The following is a 16,591-nucleotide window of genomic DNA, read 5'->3' as shown; positions in this document are numbered from 1 at the left end:
GCAAATACACAAAGTCCCAGGCAGATTGGAGAAGAATTTAAGAGAGCAGTCCCATCCCAGAGCTATCCTTCACTCGCTCACATACTCTCTCTCAGTTGGTAGGTGCTCTGAAGGATGGAAAACAGAGCAAAAAGAGACCAGAAGAATTGTCTGGGTTCTGGAGGAATCTGGACCGAGTGAGGGTGTCAGGAACTTCGGCTTCCAAGACTCAGCATAGGGGGCAACTTTGTTTTATCATAGCGAACAAATGGGTGATAACATCCTAAAGGAAAAGTGGGAAAATGATCTAGCTTTCTTCATTTTCACTTCTGACTTTCAAATAAGACTGGTCTTTCCTTCCTCTTCCACCTCCTTTTTCTCCTCTCCCATTCTCCTGCCTCTTTCTCTTTTCCTCTTCATTTCCTCCTCTCCCTTCTTCATCCTCCTCCCTCTTCCTATCTAGTCTTCTTTCCCCTTTCTCCTTTTACTTCCCCAATTTTTTTTCCTTTCCCCCTCTTCTTCCTTTCCCTCTGCCATTCATTGTTTTCCTCCCCTGCACTCCCTCACGTTGAGACACATTGTCAATATTTCTGGAAGTCACGGAAATCAGTTTGCCTCTCAGCCAAGGTCTCTTAATAAAGGAAGCAAAGTCTGGGAGCTTTTGTTCTCTTCTCTACCAGGTTTCCCCTTTAAGTAGGAGACACTGATTGCCTTTTTCCTGATCCCAGGCTGCTTTCTATTGTGCTAATGTATTTTCCTGATTCACTATTTTGTGAGGCTGGGGATGGGGAGGGGGGTGGAGGAACTAGGAGGGATGAATTGGAAAAGAAAACTTCTTGGTTTTACTGACTCTTTTCATGTAATCTGGAGCAAATTAGGATCCTGGAGAGGAATTCTCGAAAGCTGATGACAAATTGTCTGGAAGTAACATTCTCCCTCTCAACAAACTCTTCTCCAAAAATGAGGGGGGGGGAAGGAAAGGGGAGAGAATTCCTCTTCTACTATTGCTCTTCCTTTTTCTTCTCACTGCCTTCCCTATCACTCCTCAACCTCATCAGAAATTCCCTATATTAGTTCACCCCATAGTTTTCACTCACAAATTCAATCATCAAAAAACATTTTGGTTCCCCTAGCCTTCTATATGCATAAATGGATTCAGCTGGCTATACAAAGGAGCTATAATAAAAGGAGGAAAGGGGAAATGGAGATTGGATGACCCCAAAAATTAAAGTAACATGGAAAGGGACAATTTGTTGAATTTTATTAATGAAATAACAACATGCAATTTGGCAGAAACAATTCTCAATCCCTATTTAATTTTCAATCAATGGGGAAAGGAAGTAAGTTTTTCTGAGATCCTGTGGATTTAAATGTGTATTGGAGGGAAAAGTCTTTGAGATATCATCTTTTCTGTTTTTGATTATCCCACTTTGACTCAGGTTATCCAGAAAACATGCTATAAAACAAATTAGAAAGGCCATGTTAACATACCTATAAATTAAGTTAAATAACAGAATTTGCTCAAAAGAAAAGTAAGAAAAGACTAAGGGTGTTTAGGTCTTGATTCCTTTTTGCTTTGGAAAAATAACATGATATCAATATTATCTCACCCATATTCCAGAATCTCATCTGTAACTTGAGGATGAATCATTGATTGATCCTGAGACAGTCAGATCCCAGGGAGTTTTAGTCTTATATTGGAATGAAATGAGACACCAATTGGTATTTCAACAGTTAATAAAAGGAGACTTACATAATTATAACATAGAAAGTGTACTCAATAAATTTGAGTATAATCCCCTTCATTTCCCTAAAGAGGGTATGGTGACCTGCAGCCTTGAAGTAGCTGCTAAGTCCATGGGCTCCTACTCCATTTGTGCAGGCCTTTTTATGCTTTCATGCCAGTCCTATGGACATTGCATAAGTCATTGAAGGAGATTTTATATGACCTGTCCCACAGGGTGTTCTCACATTCCAGTCAGGCTGCCCACAACTTAGCCCACTCTGTGTACTTATCAGTTACCCTGAGGTAATCAGTTACTAAATAATGTCTGGCAAGAGAAGGAGCCAGATTGTCATAAGCAGGGATTTACTAGTCTACAAAGGACATAGAGTGTTAAGACATGTATTAGAAATGTCATTCTCTGACAGTTACATCCTGTTTATGAAGAGCCCTGACAAACAAGGGACATGGGCAAATGTGAGCTTAAATGTACCATTCCCATTTAGTAACAGATGCCTCTGGTGCCCTAATGGTCTTGCTAAGAAGACTAACTTAAATGTATTTTCCTGATTCACTATTTTGTGCAGCTGGGGAGGTGGAGGGTGGAGGAACTAGGAGGGATGAATTGGAAAAGAAAACTTCTTGGTCTTACTATCTGACTCTTTTCATGTAATCTGGAACAAAATCATGCATCACTCAACTAATAATAGGAAACTCTGGATTAAGGGTAATTATATAATCTGCATTATCTGTTTAGTAATAATTAGTGTATCAGGCAAGGGAAAGGCAAACAAATTATTTTCAGAAGTGGCATAGAAGTGGCTGCTTTGAGGTATCTCAGAGTGCTGGATCTGGCATTAGGAAGACCTGACCCACCTCAGACACTTAATAGATATGTCACCTTGGACAATTCACTGAAACTGCCCCAGTTTCTTCCATTGTAAAATGGGAATAATAATAGCATCTATGTCTCAGGGTTGTTGCAAAATTAAATTAAATGAGATAGTTTTTATTAAAAAGTGTTTAGCACAATGCCCGCCACATAGTAAACACTATATAAAAAATTTATTCCTTTACTTTTCCTTTGCAGCTCCAAAAATCCCCACCCCTCACCATATACCAGCTAAAGGTTTTGCTTATCCAAAAAAACAAAAACAAAAACAAAAACAAAAACAAAAACCACAACATGGACCTCAAAAGAACAAAAGGGCCCAGGAAAAACTGCTAGGTGAACCACTTTAAGTCTTTCTAGGCTATAGCCTGTTTGTTCTAGGCTCCATTCAAAAAAAAAAAAAAAAAAAAAAAAGTAAACGTGTGTAACTCAAAAATTTGGGTTATCAGTATACTCAAGCAGGAAATGCTTATTCTTTTTTTTTTTTAGTTTTTTATTTACAAAACATATGCATGGATAATTTTTCTTTTTTTTTTATTTAGAATTTTTTTTCCACAGTATATATGCATGAGTAATTTTTTTAATAATATTATCCCTTGTATTAATTTTTCCAAATTATCCCCCCCTCCCTCCGCATGGATAATTTTTCAACATGAACCCTTGCAAAACATTGTGTTCCAAATTTTCCCCTTCTTCCCCCCATCTCCTCCTCTAGATGGCAGGTAAGCCAATACATGCTATGTTAAAATATATGTTAAATCCCATATATGTATACATATTTACACAATTATCTTGTTGCACAAGAAAAATTGGATCAAGAAGGAAGAAAATAAACTGAGAAAGAAAACAAAATGCAAGCAAACAACAGAAAGAGTGAAAATGCTATGTTGTGGTCCACCTTCAGTTCCCACAGTCTTCTCTCTGGGTGCAGATGGCTCTCTTCATCACAAGATTGTTGGAACTGATCTGAATCATCTCATTGTTGGAAAAAGCCACGACTATAATTCATAATATAGTTGCTGTTCATAATGATCTCCTGGTACTGTTCATTTTTCACTTAGCATCAGTTCATGTAAGTCTCCATAAGTCTCTCTAAAATCATCCTGCTGATTGTTTCTTATAGAACAATAATGGGAATGAGTATTCTTCTCTTCCCTTTTTAAATTTTTTTTCCTGAGGCAACTGGGGTTGTAACTTGCTTGGAAGTGTTAAGACTCTGAGGTCACATTTGAACTCGAGTCCTTCTGACTTTAGAGATGATGCTCTATCCCCTACACTACCTGGCTGCCCTTTGTATTCTTAAGTCAAAAATCCATTAAGCACTTGGCCTTCCTTGTTAAATTGTGAATAGGCATATGTCAATAGCTTATTCTAAATTAGCTGTTCTCATTCACTGTACTCCCTCAAACTTGACTCAATCAGTTCCATGGATTTTCTTTAGTATGATTTCCGACCCTCTTCCCCCATATGTGTTATTATCTATCTGATCAAAGGTTTCAAACACTGTGCAGCCTTGTCCATTTTAGTCAACATTTTTTTCATCTATGTAATATATCAGTTCCATGAAGAAGGAAAGCCTTTTTTAGATCATTGCTTAAACAACAAAATAAGTCAGTATGAGTTTGGTAGCCCTAAGAAAAGACATTCTTCCTAAATGACAGCAAACTGTTCCTGATTAGTATCAATCTCTAGTATTGAGAAAAAAAATGCTAGTGACATTGATAATCCTATTCCACTTGCCCTTGGCCTGAAGTACCTGATCCACCACAGCTGCAGAAACAGCTGCAGCAATGGGCATGACATCTTGTTCAGCTCTCTGGAATCCACTATAAGTCTTGACATATTATCTTCCTTCCTCACAGGCCACCCAGGATTGCTGTAAAGGAAACTAGTATAGCAAAATTCTCCAGCCTCCTTCATCTATATCACTAAAAAGGGCATATCTTTCATGTCCCTAAAGATTCAATATTGTTTGGCATTAACTACATGGGATGAATTTAGCAATACTAAGGGCTTCTATTTGGCCTTTCTATAAGTCACATAGAAGTTACTGAAAGATGCTTGTACAGTTACAAATTCCTTTATGATACTTCTCCCAGTTCTTTGGGGATGAAAATCTACCTTTCTCCTCCCTTTCTGGAAGAAATCATTCAGGAGTTGAGAGAGGGTGGAATGAAGTAATAGGATAAGCACCCTACTTTCTTTCCTCTCATTCTCAGAAGTCTCATCTATATTTCTTCTCAATCTCATATCTTATACGTTAGCTAGATGGGACAATAAATAGACTTCCAGGATTAGAATCAAGACCTAAGTTCAAATCCAGACTCAGATACTTCCTAGCTATGTGACTCTAGACATTGAAAACAATGGAAAAAATGTTAGATGTCTAATGTAGGCTAAACTTAAAGTGTGCTCATTATTTAATCTCTGTTTACCTCAGTTTCCTCAAGTGCAAAATGAAATAATAGTATTTATCTCTCAGAGTTGTTGTGAGGATCAAATGAGATAACAAATATAATGCACTTTGCACAGTGCCTGGCACATGCTAAGTGCTAAGTTAATTATTTTTTCCTCTAATTTTTCCATTGTTGCATAAATTCCATTCTATAATAACTGGACATAATATATATGTGTCATCAATAAAATAGCAAAGCCTTCCTTCCAATGTAATCAATTTTATTTCCTATCTGTTCTCATCAGATGTTACAACTTTTCTCTTAATCTGGGAAATAGAATAGAAACTAAATTTTACCAGCAGAGATAACCTGACTATGTACAAAAATGAATACAAGATCATTTTGATGGGAAAGTCACTAGCATCTATGGAAAAAAAAAAGTTTTAGGGGGATTTGGATCACTCTCTTATATCCAAATATTGATATCTAAAACTAAATCAATTGTCTCAAATGCTAATCCTATGACTTTTCCCCTATGGAGATCTCACTTAAAAGGCTAAGTTTTATAATAATATTCCTGTTTTATAAATCACATTTAAATTAAATTCTGGAATATAAGGAATTATTTTAAATGAGTCAAAATTATTAACTTAGCCCTCTGAACACTGGCAAAACAAGAAAATCCTGGTAATAACCCAGCTTAGTCTTCTAGTTTATGCTTGTATGAATTCTAATGTAAAATCTATCAATAAATCAGTTCTCATTTTATGTTGCCTATTTTCTAAAGTTAAGAAAACAATGGAAAAAAATATTAGATGTCAAATGTAGTCTAAACTTAAAGTGTGCTGTGTATACATTTTTGTGCTTTCTTTCCCCTGATAAGAAGATACTCCTGCTAGGTGAAGTGAGAAAATAGCGAGATCTACTGATGCTCCGGCATGGGCTAGGTTTCCTGCTAGAGGCGGGTAGACGGTTCATCCTGTACCAGCGCCTGCTTCAACTGTTGAAGATGCAAGTAGCAGTAGGAATGATGGTGATAGAAATCAGAAGCTTATGTTATTTATTCGAGGGAATGCTATATCAGGAGCCCAAATTATTAGAGGCACCAGTCAGTTACCAAAGCCCCCAATTATAATAGGTATAACTATAAAGAAAATTATTACGAAGGCATGAGCTGTAACAATTACGTTGTAGATTTGATCATCACCGATTAAAGTTCCGGGCTGTCCAAGTTCTGCTCGGATGAGAAGGCTTAGGGCTGTGCCAATTATGCTTGCTCAAGCACCAAACAGTAAATTGAGGGTACCAATATCTTTATGATTAGTAGAGAATAGTCATCGAGTAATGAACATAGGTAAAATGGCTGAGTATAAGCATTGGACTGTAAATTCAAAGACTAAATATCTCTTTTTACCATTAAACTGAAGCCAAGTGTTCAGGTGCTTAGCTGTTAACTAAGAGTTGGTGGGATAGATACCCTCCAGTTTAGAGGTAAAGGGGTTATTATTAAGACTGCCCCGGGGAATCCCCGCCTTTTTTCTCACAAGGCGGGGAGTCTCTGGTTGTATACAAAGGCTAGGTGATTTAACACCTGCTTAAGGTTTTGAAGGCCTTTGGTCTAGTTTAAACCTAAGCCTTTAGGTTGGCTTTGAAGTACATATTACGTTGAATTGCAAATTCAAAAAAGTAGCCTTTCTTTTATCTATGTTATGACTAAATGAACAAAAAAGCTCATTATATATAAAAATAATAATAATAATAGCTAGCATATGTATAGCACTTTTAGGTTTGAAAAGTGTTTTACAGTATTTAGATCTTCACAACAACCTTTGGAGGTAGATATTATTATTATTCTCATTTTAAAGATAGGAAAACTGAGTCAGACTATGACTAAATGACTTGTCCAGTGTCACACAGCAGGTGTCTGCTTCCTATGTGTTACATCACTTTTTGTCACTTCCTGTCACTGACCTAGGGTCTTGGCCTTGAGAAATTTCTAGACCTTGAGATCATATGACTTCCTGCTACCTGGGTCCAAGACCTGATTTTCCAGCTCTGCAAACTTCTGGGAATAGACATCATTTGACTTAGGCCTAGTCTCATAAACTTTGAGAAAACTTCACCTGGTCAGTCCCATTCAGTGATTTGTCATTTTGTCATTTCCTTCTCCAGCTCATTTTACAGATGAGGAGCTGAGACAAATAGGGTTATGTGATTTTTCCAGGGTTACACAGCTAGTAAGTATCTGAGGCCAGCTTTGAACTTATGAGTCTTCCTGACGAAGCCATCTAACTGCACCATCATGGCTTTGTAGAGAACAATAAGCATTAAGAAAACAAGGAAATATGGGTGAAGTCAGGAAAAGCAAATTTAGCAGAACTAGACTAGAACATACATTGCCTACAATAATATATGTGTATATAAGTGTACATATTAAGAAAAAAACCTGATATAATGAATCTTTGGAGCAGCACTAGGTGGTACAGTAGACATATGGATACTAGAAAAAACAGAATTAAAGGGAAACATGGAAATCTGTGACTAAAAATATGCTTAATAGCACATCTTCTTGTTCTTTATATAATGATAACCCATATTTATAGATGACCTTATGGATTATCTGATTAAGTTCTTAGGACAACCCTCTGAAGTAGATGATTTTAATATTCAGTTTTTATTTGAAGAAACATGGGCCAAGGGAGTAGCTCAGCATCAAATAACTAAGTAAATGGTTGCCAAATGAATGCCAAAGAATAGGGCGCAGACAGTTGGCATGTGCTTTAAGAATGAACACTGGATGGATCCTTAGTCATGTTCTACAGTCACAGAGAACCGTTCATCCATGAACTAGCTCCAGCTAAGATAATTGGTCATTTTGGCTTTTGAACTACCATGTTTTTCTTTAAAAATTACTTAAAATTTTTTTTAAATTAGCTAGGTTTTCTGTTTTGTTGTTTGGAAGGTGGGGTTGGTGGTGGTGGTGGAATGGGAGAATAAGTCCAGTGACCTTGCCTGCCTGGTTCAGATTTCACTTTGGCCAATATTCCTAGAGATCAAAGGTGTTTTTCTAAAAGCCTGCAATCATATCTATATTTTCATTTTTGTTATGCTTTGTCTTCCACACAAAAAGGCAAATTTGGCTCATGCTTATAACTTCTTACCAAGTTTACTCAGGATAGAGTCACACCTGGACCAGATTACATACCAACCTGCAAGAAGAATGGATTCCGTCAAAGAACAGATTGGGCTGTGGTTTTGAACTCAGATTTATCCTTTTACTCAGGATCCCACAATGCCTCTCAATAGATTTCAAAATAAACAGTGTACTAATACAAAATATATTGTGCTAAATGATGGAATTAGCCTACATAGATGGGTTTTCTGATTCCAACCAATTAAATCTATGAGAAAAGATACAGGTTCCCTAAACAAAATCATTTTCATAAATAAAATCTAATAGGCAATCCAGTATACCATGTATTAGGTTCTATCTTCTCAAAGTATCTTTCAACTCACCTTAATAAAACTAGGAAATATTATTTACCTCATCCAGTTCCCCTGTTTTTCAATCAGGGAAACTGAAGTTGACCAATAAAGTAGCATGTCCAAGATCACATAGCCAGTAAGTACCAAAATAAAGATCAAATATAGGGAGGGGCAGCTAGGTGGCACAGTAGATAGAGCACCAGCCTGTATTCAAATACAGGAGGACCCGAGTTCAAATCTGGTCTCAGACACTTAACACTTCCTAGCTGTGTGACCCTGGGCAAGTCACTTAACCCCAGCCTCAGAAAAAGAAAAAAAAATCAAATATAGGAACTCCAATTCTAAACTTAGAATTCCTTTCACTAAACAAGCTATCTCATTTCCTATAAAACAGCAATTATGTCTTGTCATGCCCTGAGTTTTCCTTCTAGTCATAGCTCTTTAAAATAAATGGAAGCTTTTTCAGCAGCATCAGAACTAAACAAGATAATTTGAATCTCATAGATGTTTCTTTAAAGGAGAGAAGACTTTAAATTCCTATCTTCTCTATTTCAGAAGTTCCAAATGTATTTGAAACTATTTTAGCTGAAACAAGCCATCCTCAGATTTGTATTCTCTAATAAAATTCAACATGCATTCAAATGGACACTGTGCAATAGTATATATAACTATATACATACACATAGACACACATACATAACTATACACACATACATACATACATACATACATATGAAAGAATTGGGGAAAGGCCTGGGTTATTTTGTGGGAAATTGAAGTTCTTTTACTGAATCCAAGATTCCCAAAAACCAATGCCCATCTTTTTCTTTTTTAATAGTAGTGTTTATTTTATTTTATTTTTATTTATTTATTTTTTGCTGAGGCAATTGGGTTAAGTGACTTGCCGAGGGTCACACAGCTAGGAAGTGTTAAGTGTCTGAGCCCAGATTTGAACTCAGGTCCTCCTGACTTCAGGACTGGTTCTGTTTACTTATTTTTAATACACATTGCTTTATGAATCATGTTGGAAGAGAAAAATCAAAGCAAAAGGGGAGAGAGAAAAAAACATAAAAAGAAATGAATATAACATGTGTTGACTTACATTCAGTCTCCTTAGTTCTTTTTCTAGATGCAGATGGCATTGTCTATCCAAAGTTTATTGGGATTGTTTTGGATCACTGAACTACTGAGAAGAACCAAGCCTTTTATACTAGTTCATTGCACATTCTTGCTGTTACAGTGCATAAAGTGTTCCTGGTTCTGCTTGTTTTGCTCAGCATTAGTTCACATAAATGTTTCCAGGCCTTTCTATAATCAGTTTGTTCATCATTTTTTATAGAACAATAATATTCCATTATTTCAACCATTCCTCAGTTGATGGGCATCCACTCCTTTTTCAAATTTTTGCTACCATAAAAAGAGCTGCTATAAACATGTGGGTCCTTTCCCCTCCTTCATGATTTCCTTTGGATAAAGCCCCAATAATGACCCTGCTGGATCAAAGGGTATGTAATTTTATAGCCCTTTGGACATAGTTCCAGATTGCTCTCCAGAATGGTTATATCATTTCACAATTCCACCAACAATGCATTAGTGTTCCAGTTTTCCCACATCCCCTCCAACATTTATCTTTTCCTGTCATCTTAGCCAACCTTAATGGTTTGAAGTAGTACCTCAGAGTTGTTTTAATTTGCATTTTTCTAATCAATAATGATCTAGAGCATTTTTTCATATAACTATAAATTGCAAAGCCCATCTTTTTCAATGCTAATGTGTTAGGTTCTTACTGGGTGCTAAGTTGGTAAGTAACAATTCTCTAGCTCAGGGTTCACAGTTTTAGTTCACACCTTTTAAAGGAGTTATGAAAAAGAGTTTACAACCTTTACAAAGGAGCAAGTTCATTGGTCAGTAGGGAGTTCCCACAAGCCCCTGGGAGTACCCACAAGCCCATTCTCTGGGAGGATATAAGGAGCCACCAAGGCTGCCTCCAGGGACATTGAGTTTGGAAGGCAGTCTGAAAGAAGGCAGTCTAGACTGGGATAAGAACAAGACTTCCTGGGAGAACTTCAGGGAAGCTCGAGGAGATTCAGAACCAGGATTCAGGAAGAAGAGGATTTGAGATGCTACCTTTGCTCTGGCTGGAGGCTCCAGAAGCCTCCCAAGAAACATGTTCGCAGAGGAAAAGATTATAAAGAAAAGAAACTTCCTCCCAGAGAAGGATTATAATTGAGAGATGACAGGACATTACACTAATATTTTCCTGGTGTTGCTATATGAGAACACATGTAATGCTACTGTTTTATCCAACTAAAGGTGGATATCATATAAAAGGCAATGGAAAGGCAAATAGTGATATGAACAGACTGCAAGAGATAAGCAACAAGGAATTCCAAAGACATATAGGATTGAAGTATATTATCAAAAAACCAACCATATAGTACAAAAAGAAGATTGGCTAGTTCTATGTTAAAAACAAGTATAGATAGACTAGGGAAAAACTGAGAAAGGCCTAGAAGCTGTGGGGCAGACCCTCCATGGTGAACTTTTGGAAGAACAAGGACAAAAGTCACGTATGCATTCTTCCTTTGCAACAACAACAACAACAACAAAATTCAGTTCTGCACATATATATTGTATCTAGGATATACTATAACATATTTAATATGTATGGGAAAGCCTGCCATCTAGGGGAGGGGGTGGAGGGAAGGAGGGGAAAAATCAGAACAGAAGGGAATACAAGGGATAATGTTGTAAAAAATTACCTATGCATATGTACTGTCAAAAAATGTTATAATTATAAAATTAATTTTTAAAAAGATAATAAAAAGTCACCAGTGCTATATAGGAAGGCAATGGGTAATTATTAATTATTACTAATTGATTATTGATATCAATATTAACTAAAATTAGTAATAACTAGCATTTACACAGTGCTTTAAGTTTTACCAAGTAATTTACATTTGATGTTTCACAACAATGTGATTATCCCTATTTTACAGATGTGGAAACTGATGCAGACAAAGCCCACATAGCTAGTGTCTGAGCATAGATTTGAATTCAGATCTTCCTTACTCCTGTTACAATATTTTATCCCCTAAGCCACCTAGTTGTTTATTTGAGTAGCACTTATTAAGTATTTACTTCTTATTTGGTGTCCAAATCATTCATCCCTAGCAAATAACCAGAGACCAGAATATTTTCTGTTACTACAGATATTTAATTATATTTTTTTTCTTTTTTTTTCATCTGCATACCTGAAAAATAGATGCAGGTTTTTTTTTTTAATCTATTTCTCAAATAAAAGAAGAGGGAGGTATGGCTTGACTTAGGGAGGATGAATGAATTGCAAGTTCTATATAGAGTAAACAATGCTATACTTCAGCCAAAACATATTGTGACCTTGGGTTGCACTAGGAGGCAGTGTCCAGAAGAAGAGGAAGTATAGTCCTGCTCTCCTCAGCTGGTATCATACCATATCTGAGATATTTTGTTCACTTCTGCGTTGAATCTTATATGGACAAAGTTACTAGAATACTCACAGGAGAGTGCAGAACATGACATATGACAATCATTTAAAGAAAGGGGAAGTAGGTGTAAAGTGGAGGGGTGGCAGAAGTAGTAGTGGTCTCCACTTAGCCTAAAAAAGAGTAGATTTAGGAGGGATGTAAAAGTCATTTTCCAAAATTTAAAGGGCTCTCCTGTGGAAGATTGAATCTACTTCTGGTTACCTCAGAGAGCAAAATTAGGAACAAAAAGTAGAAACAGCAGAGGCAAAATTTGATGAAAGGTGACCTTGGGTTGAGGCAGTGTCCAGAAGAAGGGGAGGAATAGTACTGCTCTATCAGCCCTTGTTATACCATATCTAGAATAATTAATAATTAAACAATAATAATAATTATTAAAAACAAATAACAGTTAATAATTAAAGCTTTGCAAAAATGGAATATGGTACCTTAGGAGGTATTCTTTCTCTACCCCATCCCAGTCTGAATGTTCCTGTTCAGTCACAGGTTGAACTGGATGACCTCTGAGATCCTTTCTAATGATGAGAGTCTACTTCAAGAAGCCAGTAAGCTTATTTACTTGCAAAGTAAATAAACTAAAGTTTTCATGGGGGAAAGAGTTGGGGGGGGGGAAGGTGTTGAGAGTGTATGCAATGTTGCCATATGAAATTCTAGTATATACCTCCCACAACTTAACCCATACTTCTGACAGCCAAATGTAGATTCTTAAAATTTTATTTTCCCCTTGCCATTTTTATGATTATTGCTTCAGCAAAAGTGAAATTCACAATTGCATTAATTAAAATTAAAGGTCTCTCTTGTAGATACCTTTAACTTCATCAGCCTCTTAAACTACCATTTGTAGGTCTTAAATGACTTTTTTCTAGACATTATTTAAGCACACACAAGTCACTTTATTCTATTTATATTTATTTACAGTCATGCATTTCATTCCCATTTACACTAATGGCATTTATATGTGTGCACACCTAGGGAGAAAAAGCCTCTTAAACACATTTTTAAGGGAACAATTTTGCTTCTTGCCATTTCTCTCCTTGCTTCCTCTTCCCCCCCCCAATATGTGCCTTATAATGTTGCTCTGATTTCTTTCTCAGATCTTACACTTTATTGTTTATTAACCTCTTTGATCAAAGTACTACTTGACTTCCCCTCCTTTATTGATAATTTGTGGAAAAAGTAGCATGACTAAATCATTTCTACTATATTAGATTTTCTGGCTTCAGAGTGAATTTCAAATGTTGCTTTCATTCAAATCATTTATTTTTCAGAAAAAGTCCACAGACTATTTTTTATCCTGTTGAAGACATGCCTAGCCAGAAGTCAATTAAGATACACTACTTTAGCCTCCTGGATTTTTCCATATGAACATAAAAATAAATAGGCGTATTTTTGTGCTCTCTTACTTTATGATATTTTTATTTATTTACACTTTAGGTTTTTTGTTTTTTTGGTTTTTTTTTTAAACCACCTAACACCCAGGACAAATTTAGAAAGGCAAAAGAACAGTAAAACAAACTGGGCTATAGAAATCATAAATCAACAGGAGTTGAGGTAAAAATACACTAAGTTTATAGACCCACAATCACTTTTTGGTTTATTCCTCCATAGTGAAATGAGTGACCTTTTATTGTTTCTTTAATGGTTTTTAAAATTCAGCTTAATGTTAATTCCTCATCTGCAAAATGAGGGGATTAGACCAGATGATCTCTGAGGTCATGATCCTAATTTAATGAATTAGGGAATTTAAGATACACAAAATCCTTCTAGGATAGCTTTATTATGGCATGGAGATGATCCTGAGTTCTCTAGAAGGCTATGCCAGAAGGACACAAGATCTTGGAAGATTTAAAGGTTTTTATTTTTATCCTGATGCCATGCTCTATGTTGTTCAAAAACCAGGGAAAGGAAGGAAGGAAGGAAGGAAGGAAGGAAGGAAGGAAGGAAGGAAGGAAGGAAGGAAGGAAGGAAGGAAGGAAGGAAGGAAGGAAGGAAGGAAGGAAGGAGAAAATCAGAATATTCTGAGATTATCGATCATCTATAATCATTAACTCGGTTGTTGGTAATCCAGTTGTGAGATCTTGATCCAATATCCACAAACTCCTTTAGGGCAGAAATTGTTTTCACTTTTGCTTTTGTATCCTCAGCACTTAGCACATAGTAACTACTAACAACTCTTTGTTAATTTCTATATTTTGGAAGGAAATTAATCATATCAAATGCAGAGTTTCAACTGTTGCAGCCAAACTAAAGGAATTGTTTCATCCTGCATCTAATGGCAAACCTGAGGCAAGTATGTAATTAATAAATAAAACAGATACATGTCAGAGTATTAATAAGATGCAGGGTACTTGAACAAATATACTAATTTCTGCCTTTCACAGCTACTAGCTCATTTCTATGTTGATTTGCTCTCCAGGTTCATAAACAATTTGGGATATGAATATCTCAGGGATTACTAGAATTTCAGAAATTTTAAGTCTAATCAGTTTTACCTGCAAGCATAGGCAAAAAATATAACCATGAACATCATTGCAGCTTTTGCGTGGTTATTTGTTGCAGAAGTTGAATTTAACTAAACTATATCTATGTAACTATGTATAGCTAAAATATACCATCTACCAGTTTTAGTATACCAGTGTAAGGAAGAAACAAATTTAATCTGGAATGACTTTTTGTTGAAGCCATTCTGAATCTTTGTGATCACTGATTCTTTTGCTATAATGTCTTCTAACCATTGAATTAATAATGCATTCTAAGATGTAATCAAAGTCAGCCTTTGACTTATTTTGTAGACTATTCTTTTCCCTTTCTAATGATCCTAGGCAAGTCACTTAGCCTCTACTTGCCTGAATTTCTTCAATTGCAAAATGTGAATATCAACAGCATGTACCTCAAAGGATTGGTGTGAGAATCAAATGAGATATTTGTAAAATACTTAGCACAGTGTCTGACATATAGTACTATATAAATGTTTATTTCTTTTTTCTTCCTCTTCTCTTTTTTGAAAGTCTACATTCTCCACATTTTTTCTCCACAAGATCAACCAGTTCTTTCAGGATGAAAGCATTTATATCATCTAGATTATATAATATGAATTCATCAAAGGCATTCTAGATATTTTCTGTCTTCAAGTTTATACTAGTAATTGCACTGGATTTTCTTTTTTTTAATTTTAAGAATAGCTAGCATATAGCATTTTATAATTTGCTCTCTTTACAAACATAATAACATTTGATCTTTACAACTTCCCTAGAAGGTAGGTAATATTATATCTCCATTCTAGAGATGAGGAAACTGAGTCATAAAAATGACTTGTCCACTTATATAGCTAGTAAGTGTCTGAGACAGAATTTGAACTCAAGCTTTTCTGACTGCAGGGCCAGTGTCTTACTGATGGTGCCACCTAGTTACCTCTTGCTTGTCCTTTCCAAAACAAAAAAAAATATTCTCCTTATTAAACAGAAGCAAAATAAGATTTAGTCAGTTTTCAACTTCTCAGTTTTCAGTTATCAACCTAACCTTTCTTCCCTAAAATAGCTTGAATAAATTCCAATCATTGTTATCTTCTTTCCTACCTCATTCTAATTTGTAGCTTTCTTGATACTATTCTTATAATAATGTGCCAAACTTTTGGCATTTACCCTCTATTACCTGCTCTTACTTCCATTTTCTCAAAGCCACAAGAATCTATTAAATATTTTCTATGTGCCTAGAACTATGGCCAGTGCTCCGGATACAAAAAAAAAAAAAAAAAAAAAAAAAGGCAAAAAAAACAGTCCCTCCCCTCAAGGAATTTACAATAAAATGGGGGACAAAGCATGCAAATAACAAAGTGTGAATAAGCTAAATATAGATAGAATAATTTGAAGATTATCAACAAAGGGAAAGTGATGATATTAAGGGGGAATCAGGAAAGACTTCTAGTAAAAAATGAGATTTTAGATGAAACTTGAAGGATGTCAGAGAAGACAAGAGACAGAGGTGAGAAAAGAGAACTTTCCAGACATGGAGAACAGCCAGTTAAAATACCCAAAGGATTTACAAAGGAAGATTGTAGATGTTCTGTTGTCTCTAAATTGCCATCGTTCTCTGGGGGCAGATCTCTTTGGGGGCTTCTGGAGGCAGCCTTCCTTTCAGTTCAGTTCAATCATCCCAAAATGCAGCCAGGAGTTAAAGTCCAAATCCTCCATTGTGTCCTTCAAAGTCTTGAATCTTTTCCTGGGGTCCAGCTAGCTTTAATAGAGGCCTATCTCTTTCCTTGGTTCCCCAATGAGCTCTTGTCAGAATCTCTCCAGCCAGCTTCAGCCTCTAGCTCCCTCTGAATCCAAAGCCTCCAGCCAGCATATGAACTCTTGACTCTGCCCCAGAGAGTGGGATTATGGGCTTCTGTGTGCTTGGCCCTGAGAGTTTCTTGCTTATATGGTGCACACTGCATATACACCAATCATTTCATCACTAGGAAACCATTATTTGTTGTAGGATTAAATCAATGCTAAATTAGATTTAATCCTTGTCTCCTCAGTTCCACTCAGTACCTCATTTCAAGTTCTGGCCCATAACATCTCCTTGTAGGATCAAATCAATTGTTTCT

Source organism: Sminthopsis crassicaudata, chromosome 6 (genome assembly GCF_048593235.1).
Source record: "Sminthopsis crassicaudata isolate SCR6 chromosome 6, ASM4859323v1, whole genome shotgun sequence".
NCBI lineage: Eukaryota > Metazoa > Chordata > Mammalia > Dasyuromorphia > Dasyuridae > Sminthopsis > Sminthopsis crassicaudata.
The sequence above is the reverse complement of the archived record's forward strand: the minus strand, read 5'-3'. Positions refer to the sequence as shown.